Here is a 23,927-nt window from a genome sequence, read left to right on the forward strand (position 1 = left end):
TTGTATATTTTTTAGTGTTTTGGATCAATTGCAAGAAATTGGTTTGACATTTCCAGCGAAAATTTATTTTAAAACAAAACGACATTCAAACACTCTAAAAAGGTTCCGAATCATTTGGCGGAACTCCATTTGACCGAATGTCGTTTGGCCCATTTGGCCGAAAAATTATTGATGTAATCAAGTGACCATACTACTATTCCCAGTCTCAGTATAACTAGAAAGAACAGCCTATGAATCAAAGAAGGAAAAATCTGTGATAAAATATACACAGTTTCAACGCCAACTAATCTCTGAATGTCAAAACTAGAAAGAATAGCCTACACGCAGAAAAATGGCGCTTGCTTAAAACAATAAAACGCATGGTTGATTTTCAAATTGAGAATTTACTTATTCCAAAGTTATATTTGATGGTTTTTATTTAGAGTTTATCGATAAAAACAACCGATTACCATTATTTCATATAATGTCAAAAATTGCATTTGTTTCAACAAAATAAAACCATAAACATGGTCCGGAAGCACTCACACATCTATAAAATGCTTACCCCAACATCGCCACAACGAAGAAGGTGTAGCAAATCCATCACGCCAACTTCCAAGTGCAGCTTTGGCCGTGATGGATAACACGCAGGTATTCACGACAGCATCCACAAAAAGTTGATCGGTTTCGCCTTTTTGTCTTTTTTAGTCGTTCTCCTCCCCATCCGCTTACCGACGGTCTAAAAATAGATTTCCGAGCTGCAGCAGTTGCTGTCGTCACCAACACAATCACATTTCGGGTTTGTTAGTGGCAAAAGTCTAGTCATTTGAATCAATCCATTATTTCATGTTGAAAATACCATATGTTTGTTTTAACAAACTGTCAAAAATTTCGACAAATGAAAATATTTGTATTATCAAACAATAGAACAGTTCAGTTTAAACTAGAAATCAGTTTGTCGCTATAGTAAACGGAAAAATCGGTTGATTTGAACAAGAATTTAATTGTGCTTACAATTTATTTTTCTGCGTGTATGATTAAAAGAAGGAAATATTTCTGATGATAATATTGGCAGTTAGAATGTCAAAAACTTCTTCTCAATTCTTTTGATCACGATTCGCCGAAACGGCATTCGGCCAAATGACCTTTCGGACAGATGGCATTCGGCCATATGGCATTCGGCCAAACGGCGTTCGGCCAAACGGCATTCGGCCAAATGGCCGGACACCGTCCATAAACTACGAAGACTCAATTTATGCTTTTATTCAAACTTTTGTTCAAACGTTATTTTTTAAATTTGTAAGGACCGTAGACTTTAACCTGAGTTTTTTTTTATCAGAGTTCCTCCCACTTTTTCAGCAGGAGTTTTTGTTGGAGTACTTCCTGGGATTTCCTCCAGATTTTTTTTCCTGTTTGCTTCCAGAGTTTGTCGCTGCATTCCTCCCAGAGATCCTCTTAAAATATTTTTTCTTGTAATTTTTACGAGGTTTTTGCAGAAGCTTCTCAAGTATTTCTTACAGAGTTTTACGACATTTCTTTTGGATTTCCTCGCGAGATTTCGCCCGCAGTACCACCCAGGATTTCTATTGAAGATTTTCAGAGTTCCTTCTGCATTTTTTTAAATATTACCTCCCGGGATTAATTCCAAAGATTTTTACCAAGATGTCCCACTTTTTCTCAGGATTTCACCCGAAGTTTCTCTCGAGATTTCTTCAATAAGTTTTTGCGAAGTTTCTCACCATATTTAACCTGTATTCCTTCTGCTATCCTAGGAGACATTCCGAGGAAAAATGTCTGCAAGAACTACGGGAGCACCTATCAAAGAAATTCCAAAAGGAGCATCCAGAATCTCCGGAAAATTTCTGACACGGGATCCGAGAAGAGCTCTGGGAGTAATCCTGAGAAAATCTGCAAAACAAATCTCAGGTGGATCACTGCGAGGAATTCGGTAAGCAACTACGAGAGAAAGTCTGGGAAAAGCTGTGAAATCAATCACAGAAGAACTTCATTAGCAATATCAAAATAGTTCCTGCAGAAATCCCAGAGTCCTTTCAGGAACCGCATCCAGAAGAGAATAAGGTGAATTCAGAAAAAAAAACTTTGAGAGATATCTCAGGACCAACACCGGGATAAATCTTCTGAGATAATTCCCGGAAGAAACTACGAAAGAAATTTCTTGTGACAATACGAAACAAACCCCGCAAGACTTTAGGAAATATCCCAGTTGAAACTCCAGTAAAAATCCTGGGAGAAACTTTGGAAGGAATACGAATACAAGAGAAGCATCGGAAGAAACCCTGGGAAGAACTCCTGCGGAAAATCCGTAAAAAAACTCGAACGACTCTTTGGAGAAGCTCAGTTTGAAATCCCAGAAATAAGAATCTTGTAGCAATTCTGGAAGGAATTCCGGGAAGATCTTCTGGGAAAGTACTAAGAGGAACACCGGAAGAATTCGCGTAGAATCTTCAAGAGGAATCCCGAGAGAAACTCCACGACAACATCTGCTATACATCCTGAGAGAAACTCTTGTGGAGATCTCTGGAGATCTCGAACTCTGAGAAAAACCCACGTGGGACACTGGAAACAATACCGGAAAATCCTCCGGAAGGAACTATCTAATGAAGAAATCTGTAGAGAAATCGGTCGGATTTCAAGAATTCTGGAAAAAATTGGTTGAACCTTCAAAAACTAAAAAATGCAGGTAGGAATTCGATAGTCTCCGGCAGGCATTTAATAAGGAATATCAATGAAAATATTCTTAAAAAACACAGAAGGACTGTCTCATTCAACATAGTTGTCCCATATTAATAGGGATACATAATCCTGAAGGAAGACGCAAGAAAATGCTTAAGCAAACCTGGAATGAATTCATCCAGCAATCTAGAAAAGAACTCCTAAAGAAATCCCGACAGTAATACATGACGATTTTCCTAGAGAAAAACCTGAAAGAGCTTCTGGTGTAATCACAGAAGAACGTCTTGGAGGAATCACTAAAATTACTATGGGAGGAATCCTTGAGGATACTTTTGAAGGTATCTTAGAAGAAGTTAATGCAGGACTCCCGGAACTTCAGAAAACAATCTGATGAAAGCCCATAAGCTCCTACTACGATTCCTCGTTTAGGATTCCTCTAGAATTATCATCAAAGATCAAGCAAGAGTTCCATCTAGGATGTCTCCAAGAGCTCCTTCTGGGATTTCTTTATGAGTTTCTTTGAGATTTCCCCCACAATTTTTTCTGAGATTTCTTCTTAGATTCCTACAGGAAATCCTTCCGGGAATCTTTAAGGCTTTTCATCCAAAATCAATGCTGAAGTTTCTTCTGGGTTTTCCATAGGAATTTTTTTTTTGACTTCTTCAAGAAAACTTATCCTGGATTTCTCTAGAAAACTCTTGCGGGTTTTGATCGAGAACTTCTTTTGAGATTCCACCAGGAACTTCTTCAATGATTCTTTGACTAGCTTCTTCTGAGATTCCTCCAGGAACCATGTCCGTGATTGATTTATCTAGGAACTCTTCTCGGGAGTTTTTTCAATTCCTGCTGATTCTTCTGAAATTTCTTTAGAAGTTCACTTTGGAATACACTCAGATGTTCCAATTCCAAATAGCAATCCTCGATGTGTTCATTACCGAATGTCTTCAGTTCTTCACAGAATTCCTGATGAAGTTTCTCCTGGCGTTCTTTAAAGTTTCTTTTATTCTTGTTTTTATGAAATATGCACAGGATTTGCTTGAGGAATCACTCCAACAAATTTTAAAGGATTTCCTACAGGAGAAGGCAATCATTCTATTCAAGAAATACAAGAAAAGACCTGTTTAAAGACATTTCAAAAGGATCTGGAGGAATCTTAGAATAAACTTATAAACAAATCATTGAAGGAAATTCAGGATAATTCCCAGAAGGAACTCCTGGAGGAATTTCGAAAATAATTCCCAGAGAAATTTCGAAAGGAACCTTTGAATGAATCCCGTGAAGACCTGGAGAAGTCCCTAAAAGAACTCGTGAAGGAATCCCATACGGAACCTATTTAGGTCAGAAGAAATTCCAGAAAGAAACCTACATGCAACTTTTAATGGAATACAGAATAAACCTCAGAAAAAATCTTGAGTTATTATGAAATCTCTATCAAAATTCCGTGCAAATTTCATTAGATTTACAGAACAATTTCAAAAATGTTGTTTAGAACACCTTCAACATGTTTTTCTGAAATTTACTTAAGCAATTGCTTTAGGGATTCTCTGGGCAACTTTATTTTAATTCCTTTCACAGTTTCTTTGGAAATGTCTTCGACAAGTTCTTTATACACATCTTTAGTAATTCCTGAAGCAATTGATTCGATTATTACATTAGGAATTTCCTCTGATATTTTTTATTTTGAAAATTTCTCAGGCTATTTTTATGTAACTCTGTTTCTGTTCTGGACACTTCTTCGGTAATTCCTGTGGAAATTACTCCATAAATGTCCTTGCAAATTCATTTCAAATCTGAAATTCAATTCTCCTTGGTAAAATTAAGTGAGCTCTTCTTCGAAAATGTATTTGAAAAAAGCTCGGCAATTGCTTTGGACAATTTTAGAATTCTTCCGCAGTTTTTTCATATATTTTTAAGAATTCTTCAAATACTTCTTTGTAAATAGCTGGATAATTTTTGCAGAAAGCGCGAAACTTTAAACGTGATAATATCGAAATGATGTTATAAAAAAGCCGTTACGGCGATCACGATATCATAAAAGCTAGTTGACTGATTTGCAGACTTTTATTAATTGTTCGTATTTTGAATCTCGAGACTAAACGAATCATTTTTTTTTTCACGATGGAAATCCATGCAGAATGAATAAATCGTCACTTTTGGTGTAAAAAGTTTAAACAAAGTATTTTTAATTCGATTATTCATAGAAAGTAAACTATTCAGCATTATTTAGCAATTACTTTTGAAATTAATTAAGAATTTAATTTTTCTTTGTAATTGTAATTGTAATTTTTATTGAAAACGATAACCAGTTAGTTTACACTTTTTATCGGGTCAAGGAAACTTTAGAACTGCTTCAGCATGTTTTTCTGAAATTGTTTGGGTAGTTCCATTAGAATTGAATCAAGCAATTGCTTTGGGGATTCCCTCGGATTTTTTATAATTCTTTTTTGCAGTTTCTTTAGGATTGACTTCGGCAATTTTTTTTGTACACTTCTTCGGTAATTCCTGAAGCAATTGATTCGGATATTACATTAGGAATTTCCTCTGAATTTCTTAGGCAATTCTTTTGGAAACTTCTTCGGCAAATCCTGTGGAAAATTCTCCAACATTTTCCTTGGAAATTCCTTCCGAAAATGCAAATCCATAGATAATTTCTTTGGCCAATTTCATTGAGCTCTACTTCATAAATTTCTTTGAAAAGTTTCTTCGACAATAGGTTTGCTTGCTCGCCAATTGCTTTGGGCGATTCCTCCAGCAGTTTCTTCGGAAATTTCTCAAGAAATTATATTGGGAATTCCTTCCGCTGCCTTTTTTGATAGAACTCCTTCAAATACTTCTTTGTGAATACCAGGGTAGTTTCAGCAGGAACTCTTTTGGAAGATTTTTCGGTTATTCTTTTGGAAATTGATTCGGCAATTAACTTCGCAAAAATTTGAAAATTTCTTCCTTTCACGATTTCTTTGTGAAATTTCACCAGTTTCTTCAAAACTTATTTTTCAAAAACTTCTTTTTGGTTTTTTTCGGGAATTGACTTAGCTTATCAAATACCTAATATCAAATCAAAATATTATCGAAATACTTTCGCAATTTAGGAATTCTTTTGGCAATCTATTTGGCAATTTCTTCAGCAACTCCTTTGAGAATTCCTTCGGCAATTCTTTAGGAAATTGAATCGACGATTTCCCTTAAGATTCCATCGGCAATCTTCTTGAAAATCAGCAATACCTTCAATAATCCCGAATGGCAATTTATGAACTTCCAAAGAAATTGTCTGAAAAATTATGGAAGGAATTTCTAACCCGAGAAATTTCCAAGCCAATAGAATTTCTAGAGGGCTCTCCAAAAAAGTTTTATAAGACATTTTAGAATCAAATTTAAAAGGAAATACCGAGATTTTTGCCAAAGGGAATCCCTTCGGAATTCTCAAATAAACTGCCGAAGCAATTCCCAGAAAAGGTGTGAAGAATTAGCCCAAATCAAAATTCACAAATAAAAAAAAAACAATTCTAAAAAAAGCCGAAAAATTTTCCAAAAGGCATTACAAAGGAATTGTCAAATGAATTGCCACACGAGCTTTCAAAAGAATTTCCAAAATAATTCTCGAACGAATTGCTGAACAAGTAAAACTATGCACTTAGGGGCTGTCTATTAATTACGTAAGGGTTTATGGGGGGAGGGGGGGTTTGAGAAATCTCACGTGCCATACAAAAATATTTTGATTTTCATACAAAAAACCTTACTAGGGGGGGGGGGGGTGTCGAAAAATCATGAAAATCCCCTTACGTACAGAGTTTCCCATTGCTCATGTGTACATAAATGTGACAGCGAGCCTCCTACCGAATTGTCTCCCAGCTCTTCAAAATCGCAGTGTGCTGCGCTGCTAGGAGTCTCACGAAAATCTGGTGGGTGCGAGCTAAGCGCCTAGCTCCTGGGGAGCTCGTCTCATGCGCTGCGTGAGCTGTTGGTATCTAAGGTGAAAAACAACTTCTTGGTAACGAAGAACCTCAACAACTTTTTTACGTACACAACTCAAGTGTCTGGTTGGTCTATACGATACGACTAGGGACTCTCAATGCAAAGGTTAGGGTTTCAATTCTTGTTCGTTTAGGAAGTTTTTGTCGTGAATCAGCTGTTTAATCAGTTGTTTTAATCAGCGCATGAGACGAAGCTCATGAGACACATCTTGAGAAAAATGAGGCGCACAACTTTCAGTCTCAAAATGTACAGAGCACCTGGGAGCTCGCTTGCCATGTGGCTCCCGTACATGGGACTACAGCACGTGTACATCAACTCTGCTTACGTAACAAACGGACAGCCCCTTAGTGATCTTCAAACTCATTTTTAGACATTCATTGCCGTAGCAATATCACACATGTAATGAACTTTTGACTGGTTGCATATCTAGTTCTGAAGTAGTCGCCAAATTTATTTACATCATGAAAATGCCAATGAACAGTTACATTTATGAAAATAAAAAGAAGAAGTTATTACTAATTTTCTATAAAAATTATATATTTTCGTAGTTAAAGTGAACTATTAATTTTGAAGTTTTGCTTTGTTTTTTTCATTCTGGATTGCTAAATTCCGTTGCAAAACATATTATAGCAATGTTCATGCCACTTCAAAAGCAAATTCGTTGATTTTTATTTTTGATTAATATTTTTATTTTGACTTGTCTTTGTTATCATAAAATGGTTAGCAGTGAATGTTGCAACCTTGTTGAATGATAAAAACATTAAATTTTATTATGGCGGTAACAAGAAGCTGAATGCCAAAAACTGTAAGAAGTGATTAATTTCACCCAAATTTGCGGTACCGGTGAAACTTTCAAAAAAAATTATCGTTGCAACAAATTGAAGAAATTTTAATTAACATAGAAAATGACGAACAAACTCCAGAGAAACTGAAGAGATTCATAAAAAAAAATCAAATGAGTTCTCAAAAATATCGCCGAAGGAACTCCTAAAGGTATCGTTAAATGCATTTTAAGGACATTTTGTCAAAAAATCGTTATCAACTATAAGATAACCTTAATTCTTCATAATACAACCGATGCGGTGGGCGTTAAATGGATTAACGTAACATGGACGTAGCATGAAAGCTAACCTTTATTTTTATAATAATGATTGCGATTATTGATTTTTTACCCACTTCAGCATGATTTGGGTCACTGTGCATTTTTGCTCTTCGGTATAGTGCGAAGGTTAGGACTGAGAATCTCCCCGCCATGATGCGATCACGGCCGTAGAAGAATGAATGTTTCAAAGGGTTCCAGTGCAAATGTAAACAAAAAGAGTGAAACCTGTTTCGTTACCGACTTGCTTTTGTGTTTGACTCGGAGAATGTCTCCTTGTTACAAAGAGCACTTACCTCTTAGAAGCCATTTCTCCATTGGATTGAGCTGCTGTAGGTGACTGCTTCATCGTGGAGTATTTTATCAGCACAGCTGTTTTAAAAACATTTGAGAATCGAATCTTCTAACTCTAGATACCACTTAGTAAACTATCACACCCACAAGCCACATGCCACTATCGGTACTCATTATCGCGTTCGGCCCATCGGTCACACCGGGCCGCGTCGTACAGTTTCAAAGTCAAACTGCAAATAATCGAGAGGCAAATAATCACACACCTAATTGAAACAAAGTCAATTCCAAGCCTTCCGCCACGGCTATTGTTCATAGGTACCGGGTCATACCGGGGTAGCCCTAATCACACAAGGCAAATTTCATGCCAACTCTTGGTTGCTGCTGGAATGCAACTTTTAATTGATTTCGAAGCTTGTTTACGTGGTACGGAGCACACATACAAACACAAATACTCATTCGATTCGACCTTTTTTTTCGCGCAATTTTCCAATTAAAAGTTGGGATTTTTTTCCGCACAACAGCCACACGATAAACTTTTCAATTGCGCGCTCATTTGTTTTGTCTAACAAACCGAATAGCGCGAACCGTGCACAGCACAGCACAGCACCACCGTACATAATGACGCTTAAGTTAATAGACTTTATAGTTTTTTTTTTCAGCCATTGCTATTTGCGATAAATGCGATAAGCCAGCAATTATGGCCGAGATCGAACGAGCTACTCGAACCGGACAACCGACCGAATGATTATGGAAACGACGACGACGGCGGCGCACGGTTTGAGAGGTAGTGAACGAATTGATAAGCCGCAATACAATGACACAACGGGAATGTTGAGAGCACAATCAGTACCTACATATGTAGGACGTTATAACGGGTGGTGATAAGATCCCGAGCAAAAATGTTCTGTGAGATATATAAAAGCAATGAATATACTGATGCGATTCTATATTTAGCGACTTTTGGCACGAAAAATATAACAAGAAATCAGGCCGAACATATCTGCATTTGAGAGGCTCTCTTTATTCACTTTCTCTTTCAATTATTGCAATGTAATGGTAAACTTTTCAACTACTTTTGCAGTACAAATCAAAAGACGATTGATTTGACCATCGTTCTATGCAAGGAGATAATCTTAATTCAAACGAAAAGCTGAGATATTAACGAAAGAGAGGGAAACCAAAGAGAGCCTCTCTTCTGCAGATAGGACCTTTAGACATGTTTGGCCTGAAATGAAACTTGGAATGTACTAAAGGTGCCATTTCACTATTTGTCAAATATTTGCCATTGTAGTCCGACATTTATTCAAGGTTGACATGGTTCATTTTGTATTGGTCATTTGTTGGGCTTGTTTGCCCAAATAATTACCATGTGTAATGGGGCCTTAACCCTAACCCAGGTATCAGAAGGTCGACTGCAGAGGCCCGTTCTCCTCAATTTGAGAAATTTGAGCCATCGCAATGAACACGATCCTACACGGAAAACTCGATGTCCACAGCGCAACGCGTAACTTTTAGGAAATTTGAAAGCAGTAATGCTATTTAGTGCCCACTGAATCGATTCTATAGTTACAATACTCCGGGCCGAAGCCAGAGAATCATAACAACAAGAAAAGACATCAGGTTCATCCGAAGGTGTAATATCCACACATCCGGGGAATTGTGTGCTGAATAAGTATTCCAGAACTCATCAAAAGAAGTGAAATCTCCATTTGGCAAACGAAATTCGTTCACTCGGAAATCCTTAGATTTCACCAGGATTTTGTTGAACCGAATGACTTCACTCAAACTGGAAACATTCGTACAAAGGTTTTCCCAGCCGGATCGTTCAGCAGACCGGAGAGCTTTCCTGTAGGCCTTGCGAGCCGACCTGAAAGCCTCCGAATCAGCCGATCAAAGTTCCACTAAGGGGTTCCTCTTGTGGTGTCCACAGACCGCAGAGGGCAAGCTTCTTCAAAAGCTTCTATGATGAAGTCCATTCTAGTATCAAAGGCATCATCTAAATCACTGGGATTGTCAATGGATGGCGAGTATCCATGAAATGTAAACCGCAATCAAATCAGTGAAGAGATCCCAGTTTGTTGACCGGGGATTCGTGTAACGCAAAGTTTCCGAAGTAACATTCATATGCTCAAAAAAGACGTAACGACTGTCAGATGAACGTTCTTCATCTTAAACATGCCAATTGGTTACTAATTCTACTAGAGCAAAGCCCGTTACTAATTCTACTAGAGCAAAGCGTTATGTCTAACACTTCCTCTGTGGCAGATACCATGAAGATTGGGCGGTCACCCATGTTAAGTAATCCAAGATCTGCAGTAACTGAAGTATTCCTTCAAACTGGAGCCACTCAAGATGTCTGAGCTGCCCCAGTTGATATGGCGAGCATTAGCATCACTGCCAACAATTGGCGGAAGGCCGTTTAAAGTTCAGTTAGCAATGACTGGCTTGAACAATAGACGTTCTTTCTGAGGACATTTCCAACAGAAACATCACTTGTGGAAGCACCTACATATCTAGTGGTTAGTTCAGGAATGAGTGTAGCAACGATTGCGTTGCTGACAAGCACACAGTCTCGAGGCATCACACGCAAGTTTTCCATTTCATTTTTGTTGATATTGCAAACGGCAAGTTCACAAGTTTCCTCGAAAGTATGGTTCCTGGACTAAGGCCATTTGGACAGTACCATTATGCATAAGTCAGCAAAGATTGATGGTTGCTGTTCTTTTGTGCTGAAGATTGATCTGAGCTATCCTAACCGTAGCCACTACCCAAACTAGACAAGATTATATTCTTAACAATCAGAGCATAACAGAGAACAGCAGCTAAAATCAGATTAGTATCGATTGAAAAGCGCCAAAGGCGAGAATGCACAGACTACACTGTGTAAATCGCATAGTGCGAAACCATATAGGTGAAAATAAAAACTAATCAATGACGACATCTTGATAATTCCACCCTTATTCAGCCTCAAAATTTCGTTGCCCTTAATTGGATCCATTAGTTTTTCATTAGCATTGTTGTTGTCGGGAGTGATGGTATAAAGTTGTTCGTTGCATTTGTTTGATTGTTTTCTTGAAACAGATCTTCGAAATATGGCACAACCGTCTGTTAAATTTGAGCACCGTCATTAATCACATTGTTCCCACTTTCCAACTCACGAATTATATAGTTCGTGAACGATTTCTATGCTTCTCCGACAAGTGTTCACCTTGTAGATAAGTTTCGTTCAGGTGACGCCATTTGCTGGTCGATTCACGCAGTTTTGAAAGAATGATGCTCTTAATACGGTTGTCTCGGGATAACTATGAAGGATCGTTGACATAAAGTTGATATGCTCTAGCCAGCTCACCATCTAGCAGGTTCATTGTATTTCGGGTATCTTGAAGTATGGATGTTTTCCATCGAAAAAAGGAAGAAATTTTGGATTTGACAAAATCTATCCACCAAGACGACCACGAACGATAACGTGGCTGCTGCCTTACAATGTATAGCCATCTGTGTTGCAGTTGAGAGAATGTTTCTTCATCACCTAATACGTGTGCATTCAAACGCCAGATACCACGTCCAAGTTGGAGTCCTGTTATTGGTAACACCATTCGCATGATAACTGCTTTATGATCACTAAAGCAAATAACTGCGTGCGTAGCCAATCGATTGACGATCTCAATAGAAGGAATCTGTCCAACCTTGAGCTGGAACCAGCATATACAAAGGTATAATCAGTATCATTCCTCCGCAGGCAACGCCAAACATCTATCAAGTTCAAGGAACCCATAATCCTAGAGGTCATACCACTTCGTGGAGTAGCACCAGTTAATAGTTGCATATTCAACTTTGCAAAACTTTGCAAAGGTCTGTCCGAACTTCTTCCCAGCTAGACCGCGCTCTTGGGAAACTTCCTCAGGAGACGGTTCTCTGGATGGACCATTCTCTATGCTAGAGTTCTTTATAGCTCTTCTTTCTTCAAACAATTTAGCACCAGGACGCGATATGATAAAATGCAATCTTCTGAAGAATCTCCCAGATATCGCGAAAAAAAACGATTACTAGACCTGTTCAATTCATTCATGGAGAACAACATCGTTCCACATGAATGGACACAGGTCAAAGTAATAACTATTCAAAAGTCTGGTAAACCAGCGTCTGGTCATTCATACCACCCGATTGCTGGGTTATAATGTTGCAGGAAACTTTTGGAAAAAATGATCCTATCTCGACTCGATCAATGGGTTAAATTGAATAAGGCGCCATCCACAAATTACGTAACGCTGTAGGGGGAGGGAGGGTGTATGGCCGAGTGTTACGGTCCATACAAAAATTTTCGGGTTTTCATACAAAAAAGCGTTACGGAGGGGGGAGGGGGGGTCGAAAATTGTCGATTTTAGCGTTACGTAATAAATGAATGCTGCCTAAGTTGCTTTCAAATACACAATTCAGGTTACGCAAGGGTAAAAGAACAAACGATTGTCTAGCGTTGCTTTCAACAGAAATTCAACTGGCCTTTGCGGAAAAGGAGCAACTGGCTTCAGTTTTCTTGGATATTAAGGGCGCCTTTGATTCAGTTTCCATAAGCATATTGTCAGAAAAACTGCACAATAGTGGACTTCCAGGAATTTTAAATAATTTCTTGTATAATTTGTTGTCAGAAAAACATATGAGCTTCAATCTCGGACAACTGACAACTTCCAGAATTAGCTACATGGGCCTACCCCAAGGCTCATGTTTAAGTCCCTTGCTTTATAATTTCTATGTGAAAAACATTGATAGTTGCTTGGAAGGCCAATGCACGCTAAGACAACTTGCAGATGATGCGGTGGTTTCTCTAAAAGGCCCACATGCAGAAATGTTGCAAAGACCATTGCAAAGTTCTCTAAATAATTTGTCAATCTGGGCAAGAAATTTGGGGATCGAGTTTGCTCCGCAAAAAAACTCAATTGGTTGTGTTTTCTAAAAAGCGGAACCCAGCCCAACTGAAACTCAATCTTTTGGGAATAGAAATCGACCAGTCTTTGACTTCGAAATACCTTGGGGTCTGGTTTGATTCAAAAGGCACGTGGGGTACCCAAATTAAGTATTTGGTGCAAAAATGTCAACAAAGGACCAATTTTCTACGCACAATTACCGGAACATGGTGGGGTGCTCACCCGGAAGACATCATTAAACTTTACAAAACGACTGCGGCTCCGTGGCCGGGCGGCTAGGGTCACCAAGCTGTTAGTCGCATCGTGCTGAGGAGCGCGGGTTCGATTCCCGCCGCAGCTGTCAGGAAAAGTTTTCGGCTGTGCCACTGGGCGTTGCATGCTAGTCCGTTGTCTAGTGTCGTGCTTCCTTCAAAGAGCGAAAAGCTCACTGGAAGCATTGAACGTGTCCGTGTCTTTCCAAAAACGACTATTCTCTCTGTTGTCGAGTATGGCTCTTTCTGTTTCCTCTCAGCAGCAAACTGCCACCAAATTAAGTTGGAACGAATTCAATATCGTTGTTTGCGTATTGCCCTTGGCTGTATGCACTCAACGCATAACGCGAGCCTAGAGGTCCTGGCAGGGGTGAAACCTCTCCAGAACCGCTTCTGGGAGCTCTCGCTAAGGTTACTTATCAAGTGTGGAGTGAGCAACACACTTGTTATTGAAAACTTCGAAGAAATGCTCAGTCTGAACACTCAGTCAAAATTCATGAGAATTTATCTGTTCTACATGTCGTCTGACATAAGCCTACCAAGTTATAACCCTCCTCGTGTACACCTCACTAATGACAGTTCCTCTGTTAAATACGATCTGTCCATGAAACAAGCTATTCATGGAATACCAGATCAACTTCGATGTATATCTTTCCTCGCATTTTTAACGAAAAGTACCAAAATGTCAATTCCTGTAAGAGATTCTTCACTGATGGGTCTCGCATAAATGGATCCACTGGTTTCGGTGTCTTCATTGAAAATTTCACCGCCTTCCGCAAACTTCAGGAACCTTGTTCGGTTTATGTTGCTGAGCTGGCAGCAATCAACTTCGCTTTGGGATGATTTCCAACATGCCCGTAGACCATTTCTTCATCTTCTCGGATAGCCTTAGTTCGATTGAGGCACTCCGGTCGATGAAACCTGTAAAACATCCATCTTACTTTCTTACAAAAATAAGGGAGCAGATGCACTGGTCGAAAGATCCTACAAGATTACCTTTGTATGGGTCCCCTCACATTGCTCAATTTATGGCAATGAGAAGGCGGACTCTCTCGCAAAGGTGGGCGCAAAGGAAGGTGAGATCTATGATAGAAGAATTTCACATGATGAATTTTTCCATTTTGTTCGCCAGAGTTCTCTTCAAAGTTGGCAAAATGATTGGCGAGATGGCCATCTGGGACGGTGGTTACATTCCATTATTCCTAACGTTTCTTTGCGAGTGTGGTGGTATGGTTTGGATGTAAGTCGCAATTTCATTCGCGTGATGTCAAGACTTTCTCTCTCTTCTTGGCGTAACGTCTACATTGGGACAAAGCCTGCTTCTCAGCTTAGTGTTCTATGAGCACTTCCACAGTTATTAACTGAGAGCTTCCTCTGCCAATGACCATTTTGCATGCGTATATCGTGTGGCAGGCACGAAGATACTCTATGCCCAAGGAAGTCAAGGAAATTTCCTTTACGAAAAGATCCTGGACCGACCGGGAATCGAACCAGTCACCCTCAGCATGGTCATGCTGAATACCCGTGCGTTTACCGCATGTCAAGACTTATGTCCAACCATTACTCGCTAGACGCGCATTTATACAGGATTAACCTCGCGTTGAGCAATGTTTGTACTAAGTGCGGTTCCGGTTATGATGACATCGACCACGTAGTTTGGCAATGCCCGGATAATGACGCCTCCAGAGCGCTACTATTGGATACCCTTGAGGCCCGAGGTAGACAACCCTTTGTTCTTGTGAGAGATGTGTTGGGGACCCGCGATGTCACATACATGGGATGTATTTTCGACTTTCTTCGATCTGCTGGTATAAAAGTTTAATTCGCTTGTGTTTTCTTCTCCAGTTTTTTTTTCTCTGTTTTGTCCTCTTTGTGTTACCAAGCTGCTCCTGGCCATCCGGAAGACCAAGTCCCACAACAAGTTGGTACCAACACCACAAGGCACTGAATACGCTAGCAAGATGCGATTCACCCCCGGATGAGCAGCAGTGAAACCTTTGGCCCAATCCTTACCCTGTCTATCCCTCAAAATGTGACCTTCTAACCTCGAGCTGCCACGAGTACCCTGGCTTCCACCCATTACTAACAGATATCATTAAAAAGTTATTACCCTGTATATTGCATACTAATTAGTACAAAGAAAGATCCTCGGCTCCGTAAAGCGTTATACGCGATTGAGCCCCAAATAAATGAACTAGATAAAAAAAAACGATTGTCTAGCGCTGCTTTCGTCGGATATTCAACTGGTCTTTGCGGAAAAAGTGCATTGGGCTTCCGTTTTCTTGGATATTAAGGGCGTTTTTGATTCAGTTTCCATAGGAATTTTGTAAGAAAAACTGCACAATAAAGGACTACCAGGAATTTCTTGTATAATTTGTTGTCAGAAAAAAAACATATGAGCTTCAACCTCGGACAACTAACAACTTGTACCGATTTTTCGCACTTTCTAAGCAGAATACCCTCTTCGAATGAGTGTAATCAGTATTGTACCATTTAATTCCGCTCTATTTCGCTTTTCCTTTGACAGATACGCGTATTTCGACTACCACTTGTAATCTTCCTCAGTGTCAGTTATCCACTCATGGATAATAAGTAAAATAGGGCGGAATTGAATGGTACAAAACTGATTACACTCATTCGAAAAAAAAACTAACAACTTCCAGAATTAGCTACCACAAGGTTAGTGTTTAAGTCCCTTGCTTTTTTATTTCCAAGTGAAAAATATTGATAGTTGTTTGCAAGGACAATGCACGCTAAAACAACTTGCAGATGATGCTGTGGTCTCTTTAAAAGGCCCACATGCAGTAATGTTGTAGACCATTGCAAATTTCCCTTAATAATCTGTCGGGTTGAAACTTGATCATTTTCTACGGATTACGGATTACGGATTTTCTACGCAAAATTACCGAAACATGGTGGGATGCTTACCCGGAAACCATTGAAACTTTACAAAGCTACTATTCTCTCTGTTCTTAAGTATGGTTCTTACTTTTTCCTCTCATTTGAGTTCCTCTCAAAATTGGAACGAATGCAATACCGTTGTTTACGTATAGTGGATTTACCGGCTACTTGTATTCCACTGGTCACTTGAGTAGCCGTTCAAAAGTAGCCGTTTTCATATAAAAGACAATTTAATTGTCAAAAAGCTGGTGGCAACGAGGAATCGCTTCTTTGGAGGCCCTACTGAAGTGACCGGTGACATGCAAATAGGCGGTAAATCCACAATATTGCCCTCGGCTGTACGTACTCAACGCATAACGCGAGCCTGGAGGTCTTGTCAGGGGTGAAACCTCTACAGAACTGCTTCTGGGAACTCTCGATGAAGTTACTACATCAAGGGAGGAGTGAGCAACAAACTTGTTATTGAAAACTTCGAAGAAATGCTCAGTCTTTCTTAACACTCAGTCAAAATATGGGAATCTATCTGTTCTACATGTCATCTGATATAAGCCTCCCAGGTCATAACCCTCTTCGTGTACACTTTAGCAATGACAGTTCCTCCTTTAAATACGACCTACTCATGGAATACCAGATCAACTTCGGTCTATATCGATTCCTCGCATTTCTAACGAAAAGTACCAAAATGTCAATTACAGACAAAGATTTTTCGCTGATGAGTCTCGCATAAATGGATGCACTGGTTTCGGTGTCTTTAATGAAAATTTTCCAAAGATATCATCTGGAAGAGCTTCGGTGATTTATTGAAAGTTTCACTAAAATCCTGTTATAAATTCTGATGGAATCGCCACTACCCTACGCGATGGAACGTGATTACTTTTACTAAAAACTTCTGTTGGGAATTAGTTAAACCTTCATATGAATGGCCGGTCCAAGATGCAGAGTTTGTTCGATATGCATATATCCATCATTTTTCATATATGTTTCATTAAATTGACTTAAGCAAGATAGTATGAAAATTTGCACTTTGTTGAGTTGTAAAAAAAATTGGAAGTTCGTCTTATTTCATAAAATGCAATTTTATGAAAGTATTCAGTATTTGACAAAAGAAACGAAAATGTAAATCACAAATTTAGCCTAACGGAATTTTGTAGAATTTCACGTAATTTTGTTTCGAGAAGTAATTTTTAAATCCAAGTTAATCATATAAATAAGACACATTCTACGGGCCCCGTATCATCAATACTCATTTTTTAAAGTTGACATTTGGCATATTTCAAATTCTCATAACATTCTACATTACTCTTGTCGTTCAAAAATGTGATCAACATGATATTATTGTAACAATAAATATTTATTGAACGATGGTTAAGATTTAAAATAAAATCGTGGTTTTAAGGCATTTAGGCACATTATTCATCAAAGCTGTCGTATTTTAAACACCAACGCACTGATTTTTCAAAAGTCTTCCATGATTAACAGATAAATGTATGTAGTTTTTTTAGCATACAAAGAATTTTAATGGTAATACTTTACAACTCTGAGGTATGACTGGTCATAGTATAGGTTTTTTAAGCGTTGTAACGTCACGGAAAAGCAACCTTTATGAAATTTATTCAAATTCGGAACAAGTTTCAAATAAAGCTTAACTTTACCAAACACCGTATGTAATATATGTTAACAAAAAAGAGATGTTCACATGATGCGCTGAATTTCGATTAGGACTACTTGTATCACTAACCTTTGGGGATGATTTGTGAAAAAATACTCGGATTTTTCACGCTTCCAAAATGCTCAATGTATAAGTTGCTATGGAAACAGCGAACTTACCCTCCGATTTTCTCCGTTCGTGGATTTTGTTAGATACGGTGTTTGGTAAAGTTAGGCTTGAAATATGAAATTTTGTATGGTCTTTGTACTCTAGGATATCTTTCAAATGAGACTAAAAGAAAGTAAATCGGCTTACTGACGCCTGAGTTTCACCTGGTTGAAGTTTGCGTTGTAACGTCACGAAAAAAAAGTTCTATGGAAAAGACCAAATTTTTCTGGCTTGGGCGGCTCGTGCAGTGGACAAAAGTAGTTCTATATTCAAAACTACTTCTTTCTCGTTGCGTATGAGCCCTTTTTCAAGGTATCATTCATAAATTGCCATTAGGGTCCGTTCATAAACTACGTAGACTCTTGAGGGACGGGGGAGGTGATGTTTGGCCAAAATCTACGCTCTATACAAATTTCAAAATGTGTGTAAATTGTAATTGTACTGCGATCTTGTTAAAATTTTAAATCGTAATCAAATGCCCTTCAAACCGATAATTTCTATGATATCAGAGCCAAACAGACGAAACACTGACAAAATTACCATCTCATATATCTCAGGGTATTATAACTTCGAGAGTTGGTGTTTTCAGCAAAGTTGTTAGGTTGGTCAAAAACTCACAGCTGATGGATAGTTTGGTTTATAGTTCTACCAAAAAGCGGCGCTAAAGAACTTATAAATTTTAAATTTCATATATCTCAGTAGCCCGAAACCTTAGAGAGATGGTTTCTTCGGCAAGATTGTTTGGTAAGTCAAGAACTTGCAGTGGATTTACCATTAGATGTGAGATTTCGCCTGTAGAAGACGCTAGTTTCCATTTTGCAAAAGCTAACAAATGATTAGAAATTCTCAAAAAGTATTCTATAAGCTGGAACTTTTTTTTACTTTGGATATATTCCATTCGAATCAAATCTAGAATCAAATGGTATTCAAAGACCAATATATTAGACATCAATGTTCAAAAAAAGATTTGATTTGATTCATTTGGTCCCAAGATATAAGAGTTAATAGAACGACAGTCAAAAAAGATGTATTCTGCTTAAAGTGCTCCATCTTCGTGTAGAGCTAACCAATCAAGTCCAAATTTGTAGCAATTACAGATAACAAGCTGAGGAACTTTCAGTCAAAATTAGAGAATTTTTGATAAAATTTCTACAGAATTACGGCTTGTTGCCACGGTGCGGCAGAAATTATCACCAATCGGCTATTAAACTGAAAGTACTGCATCTACCAAATAACTTTACCGAAGCAACATATTTCTGATTATTCAGGATCCTGAGATAAACGAAACCTTTTCATTCCTTTTCATCATAACAAGTGTTTGAAAATTGAGACTATCAAACCAATTATTCTTACAAAGCTTATCATTGTCGCTGTTCTGACATTTGCTGGCAGAACAACGAAATTATTAATGACACATGCAATATTTTTAACAAATTCTTGTTCAAACAGCCCTTTTGAGAGCAGTTTTAAGAAAGAGTAAACGGTAGATTTTCTGACAAAGTGACGCTGGTCACATAAGTGTCAAAACCGCCGAATTTCGAAAACTACTCCTAAACTAAATGCAACAGTTTGTCTTATCATCTGGTCGTGTCACCGAATCTGGCGAGTACGCTTTCTTCTTGTGTGTACAGTGTATAGCTATAAAGGAATTTCTTCAGGCTTTGCTTATGTTTCAAACTTTGTTATAAATATTTCCAACATCCCCAGAATCCACCAAAATCTTGTAGAATTTACATTGTTAAAATTAACGATTTTCAAAACCATCAGCCACTACAAATTCTATTATTGATCCAAAGAAATTGCATAGTAGTCCTTTGTCGTTCATAACAAATTGCTTTACGTAGTTTACGTCATGCGGTTGTGTCTTGTACACACCCCTCTGATGCAAACGAAACTAAAAATGTGTATGCCCTCTGGCGCCTCCTAGTGGAAGGATTTGAAATCATACGGCTCATCAATTGAAAGTTCTTGATCAGCCAAACAGCTTTGTCGAGGACACCTACTGTCTAAATAATAAGGATCTTGAAATATATGGGGTGAAAATTATGTCAGTGTTACGTCTGTCTTTGATATCACAAGAATCACCGACTCATATATCTCAGGACCCTGATTACTTAGAGAGTTGTTCAACTTTTCAAGGTTCTTCAGTTTAAAAGTCGTTAGGTTTAAGGTTTAACTTGCCTAGTGGTAGTTGAAATTTTGAAAAACCATGCACATTATATTTATTCAGAAAAGAAAAGTTGTAACTTTTTAAAAAGTGCCAAAAAATTCTCAAATTATGACTGCTAGTTTCTACTAGTCAAAACTTGCAGGAAACTTTTAGAGAAATTATAATCATTGGAAACTATTATAAACTTTTAATAAGCGTCGCCCAGTGACGAAATCTCACGTCCAATGGTGAATCAGCAGTAAGTCTTTGACTTATCAAACAACTTTGCCAAAGACACCAACTCTCTAAGTAATTATGATTTTTTATCACTGTTTGGTCTATTTGTCTCTGAGATCACAGAAGTTGATCTTAGGGTCCTAAGTGTTATACAGATCCTCTGGTACGCCTCAATAAATTCTCGTACACATCTTAAAGCGTTTCTACTTAAATTGATGAAATCGGATAGATTATTGAAGAAATGTTTATCTCGACGGCGTGATGAATGCCGAAAAATCTCAATATATGGCGGTGCGAAGTAATCGATCTCAGCGGTCTAGTCTTTGGGACAAAGAATATGGGTGGTACTAAGCCGAAGATGGGTGCCGAAGTCATTAACCTTTATGAAGGAGTATTCATACTGTTGATAGCAATAACTTGGCCCTTCGAGCCATTTATCACAAACCGAATTTTCAATAGAATAAAGTTCCCCTTAAAGCAGTGAAGATAATGCAATAATATGTTCACAAATTCGGGCAAATTTGGCTGATTGTTCTGATTCTAACATGATGTGCATTTTCGAGGCGTTACAACGCGAGCAGAACCCTGTTTGAAACTGAACGGGCGTTGTAACGTCACGAAATGTAAAAGTCAATTATTCAAAAACAAATGCAAAATTTATATGTTTTATTTCATTAAATTAAAGAACAAACCAATAAATTTCAATGGTAGAAAAAAAATCAGAATTACATAAAAATCCGAGCAAATTGTTTAATATGTTGGTAGCGGGGTAAAGAGGGTCGGATTCTTGCGCGTTGTAACGTCACGCTACAAATACGCATTTTAAACACGTTTTTCTAATGAAAACTAAATGTTAAACAGGTCAAATATATCAGAAATTTTACAAGGAATCCAAATATGAAAAAATATTTTGAGGTTTACAACCGTTTTCATGAGTTATAGTGGAATATCTAACTACGAATGCGTCAAAACGTTGAAAAGTCACGGTAGAATGTGTCTTAACCTTATTGTAGTATTCTCAGTATAAATTTGTTGAGCAAAATTCAAATAAATGGCATGTTTTATGTTCTCTCAGTTTTGAGCATTCATGTAAATTCACTGCTTTAAGGTACATATTTGTATTAAACACAACGTTCAAAAAAGTAAACCCCGTCGCACATTCAACAACGTGCGTTTGACTGCTTCCCGACGGCTTTATACCGTAACGTAAAAATATTTGCTGTAGAGTGTTAGGCTAAGTCAGGCTAATTTATGAATCATCGTTAAACCATTCATCTGTTTATTCAATGTTACATCCATAAACTTTTGAAAGAGTAAGGTGAAAACAATTTCCGCATACAAAATATAATGAAAACGGCAAATTTTATCATCTTGGGTTATGAATTGCAAAATGTACTAAACGTAAAGGCATTTCATGGTATTAAAAAAAATCGCAAATTTTATGTTTATCATTCGTAAACGCCAAATTGGACATTCAGGTAGAAACCAGATTTTTAGTTTCCGAAAAGTGATAACGCTTAATCTTCATTTGAATACATAAATCTTACCTGTTAATTTGAGTAGATTGATTTGAAACTTTTACTTCCGGATTCCTATAATACTGTTTCATGTCACATTATGTCCGAAGTTCTTAATTGAAGCTCACGTTCCATTCGGTTGCAACAGACACACAAAAGACGACACACCCCGAAAATAGCCACCACAACCGTCACAGTAGATGACAATTCACGACTTATTTGAACACAAACAAATTTTCACGTTTGCCCAATCAGTTAACAACTCATCGGTAATTTTTGTCAAACAGCACACTTTTCTCCGCAATTTCACCGCACGTCAAAGCGGAAAACACGAGCCACTTCCAACAAAGTAAAGTAGTGCTTAGACAAACACTCACACCACCAACTAGCAACGCAGGGCGGGGGTAAAATCACACTTCCCGCGGTGACGTACGCACCACTCAATCCAAATCAGTCGCTTTTCCACCCCTAGGCGCGTCGCCGTCGCTATTCAGTGTGACACTGTGTCAAAAAAAAAATGGCGACGCACCACCACCACCAATCACGACTCGGTACGATTGACGACAACACACTTCCGGATTCACACGCGGATGTCCACCCCGAAACCGCTCAATCGGATTAGGGAGCGCTTTGATTCAAAGGAATTTTCCGCGCCAACGAATAAAAAACGTTATTCGTATATCGCGACCAAAACACATCAGACACAACCCCACGCGAAAACCGGTGTGCAACGATTTTCCGTTGTCGAGCTTTGGCGGCACTACGACACGACCCCAACTCCAAGGGATTGCGCTTCTCGATCGGTTAACCGAGACAACGGTGGCGATGGCGGGGGAAAACAGGGTGGGCCGGCCCATTCAATTAATTCCACTTTTGCATTCAGCAGCAATCAACGAACTACGAGGACGACGACGACGACGGAGAAGAGAGCGACACCCCGTGGTGAGACGGCGACGAACACGTCGGCAACAACGCAGCGAGTCGAAAATCTACCATCGGCTTGTAGCTTGTGGCAAGCGCAAGGAGTGTTGATTCGAAATCGAATCGCGCGAAGACGGATGCGGCGACGACCGACGCGGCGAGAAGCATTCAACGTCCGGCGCGGCGTGGCGTGGTGGTCATAATCGAGGAGACGGGATTTTTCCGCGTGTGTGGGACGAATCGTTGCGAGAGAGGGAGAGAGAGCGCGCGCACTTCATTTCAACCACCAGTCGGTGAACACATGCAAAACCGTTTGCGCGAACTTGGTTCGGTGGTGTTCGTTTTGATACGATCAGCCGTTTCTTGAGCGTGAGTATATAAAACAGACGTGAAGTATATAAGGAGCAGTAGAGCGATGAGAGAGGAGAGATCGATTAAAATCGCGAGAGCGCGTTCAGCTGCGCTCGCCGCGGGTTGTCGGTGTGTGAGTGTAGCATTTAATCGGTCAATAGAAGTTGTAGGGAGTGGATTGGTGAAACGAAGGTACTCAATTGCATTATGCAGTTTGAACGACATCATTTTTTTCATGCAATTTTCCAAGGATGGTCGAAAATTTTAAAAATAAAGTGACGCGAGAGGCGCACTACGGACTCTCAGAATATGGTCATTGATTTCGTAGCACCTACTTCCAAGTTGGAAGTTCCAACACAGACGCTTATATTTTCTTCTGGAAATCACAACATAGGGGAAATACTTTATTTACGGCTGTTTTATTCGTTTCGTCATAGGAGGTTTTATGAAACCTGTTGAACTCAGAGTTGGCCTCAAATCCTTCCCAATCAAGCTGAATGCTTCAGGAAATTTGCAAAGCAAAGATAACCGTACACATCCTAGTTGCTACTCCGTGATTGACCAGAACAATCAAAGTTGCACAGAGAACCATTACACAGTGGAAAAAATCGACATAAAAAACGGATCTTTTAACGCCGCTGGTTTCGGTACATGAAGTTGACCATTTCTGACGTAAAAAATTACGAGAAATCGGTTGATGCTGATTTCATTCACCGCACGGCACGGGAAGTGGTTCATTTTGCCCTATTTTCATACAAAAATAGATTAAAAAAGTACTTTAAAACAACTAACTTGACTGTAGATCATTGAAAATAGCTGCAAAT

At 38.8% G+C, this 23,927-nt stretch overlaps 1 protein-coding gene across 4 annotated transcripts in view; it reads right to left on the reverse strand.

Moving 5' to 3' along the window:
- The window catches only part of LOC109417878 (protein dead ringer-like), a 462,566-nt gene extending 439,362 nt beyond the window's left edge, over window positions 1-23,204 (reverse strand). Inside the window, exon 1 of one of the 4 annotated variants that reach the window (XM_062853473.1) lies at window positions 21,862-23,204. The gene's annotated coding sequence lies outside the window, so the exon portion shown is untranslated. Of the gene's footprint in view, window positions 1-8,040; window positions 9,004-21,861 lie in introns of those variants that run through there. The other 3 variants (XM_062853471.1, XM_062853472.1, XM_062853470.1) reach the window with 3 other exon arrangements.
- Window positions 23,205-23,927: the final 723 nt, after the last annotated feature.

The sequence above is a fragment of the Aedes albopictus genome, chromosome 2 (genome assembly GCF_035046485.1).
Source record: "Aedes albopictus strain Foshan chromosome 2, AalbF5, whole genome shotgun sequence".
Taxonomy (NCBI): domain Eukaryota; kingdom Metazoa; phylum Arthropoda; class Insecta; order Diptera; family Culicidae; genus Aedes; species Aedes albopictus.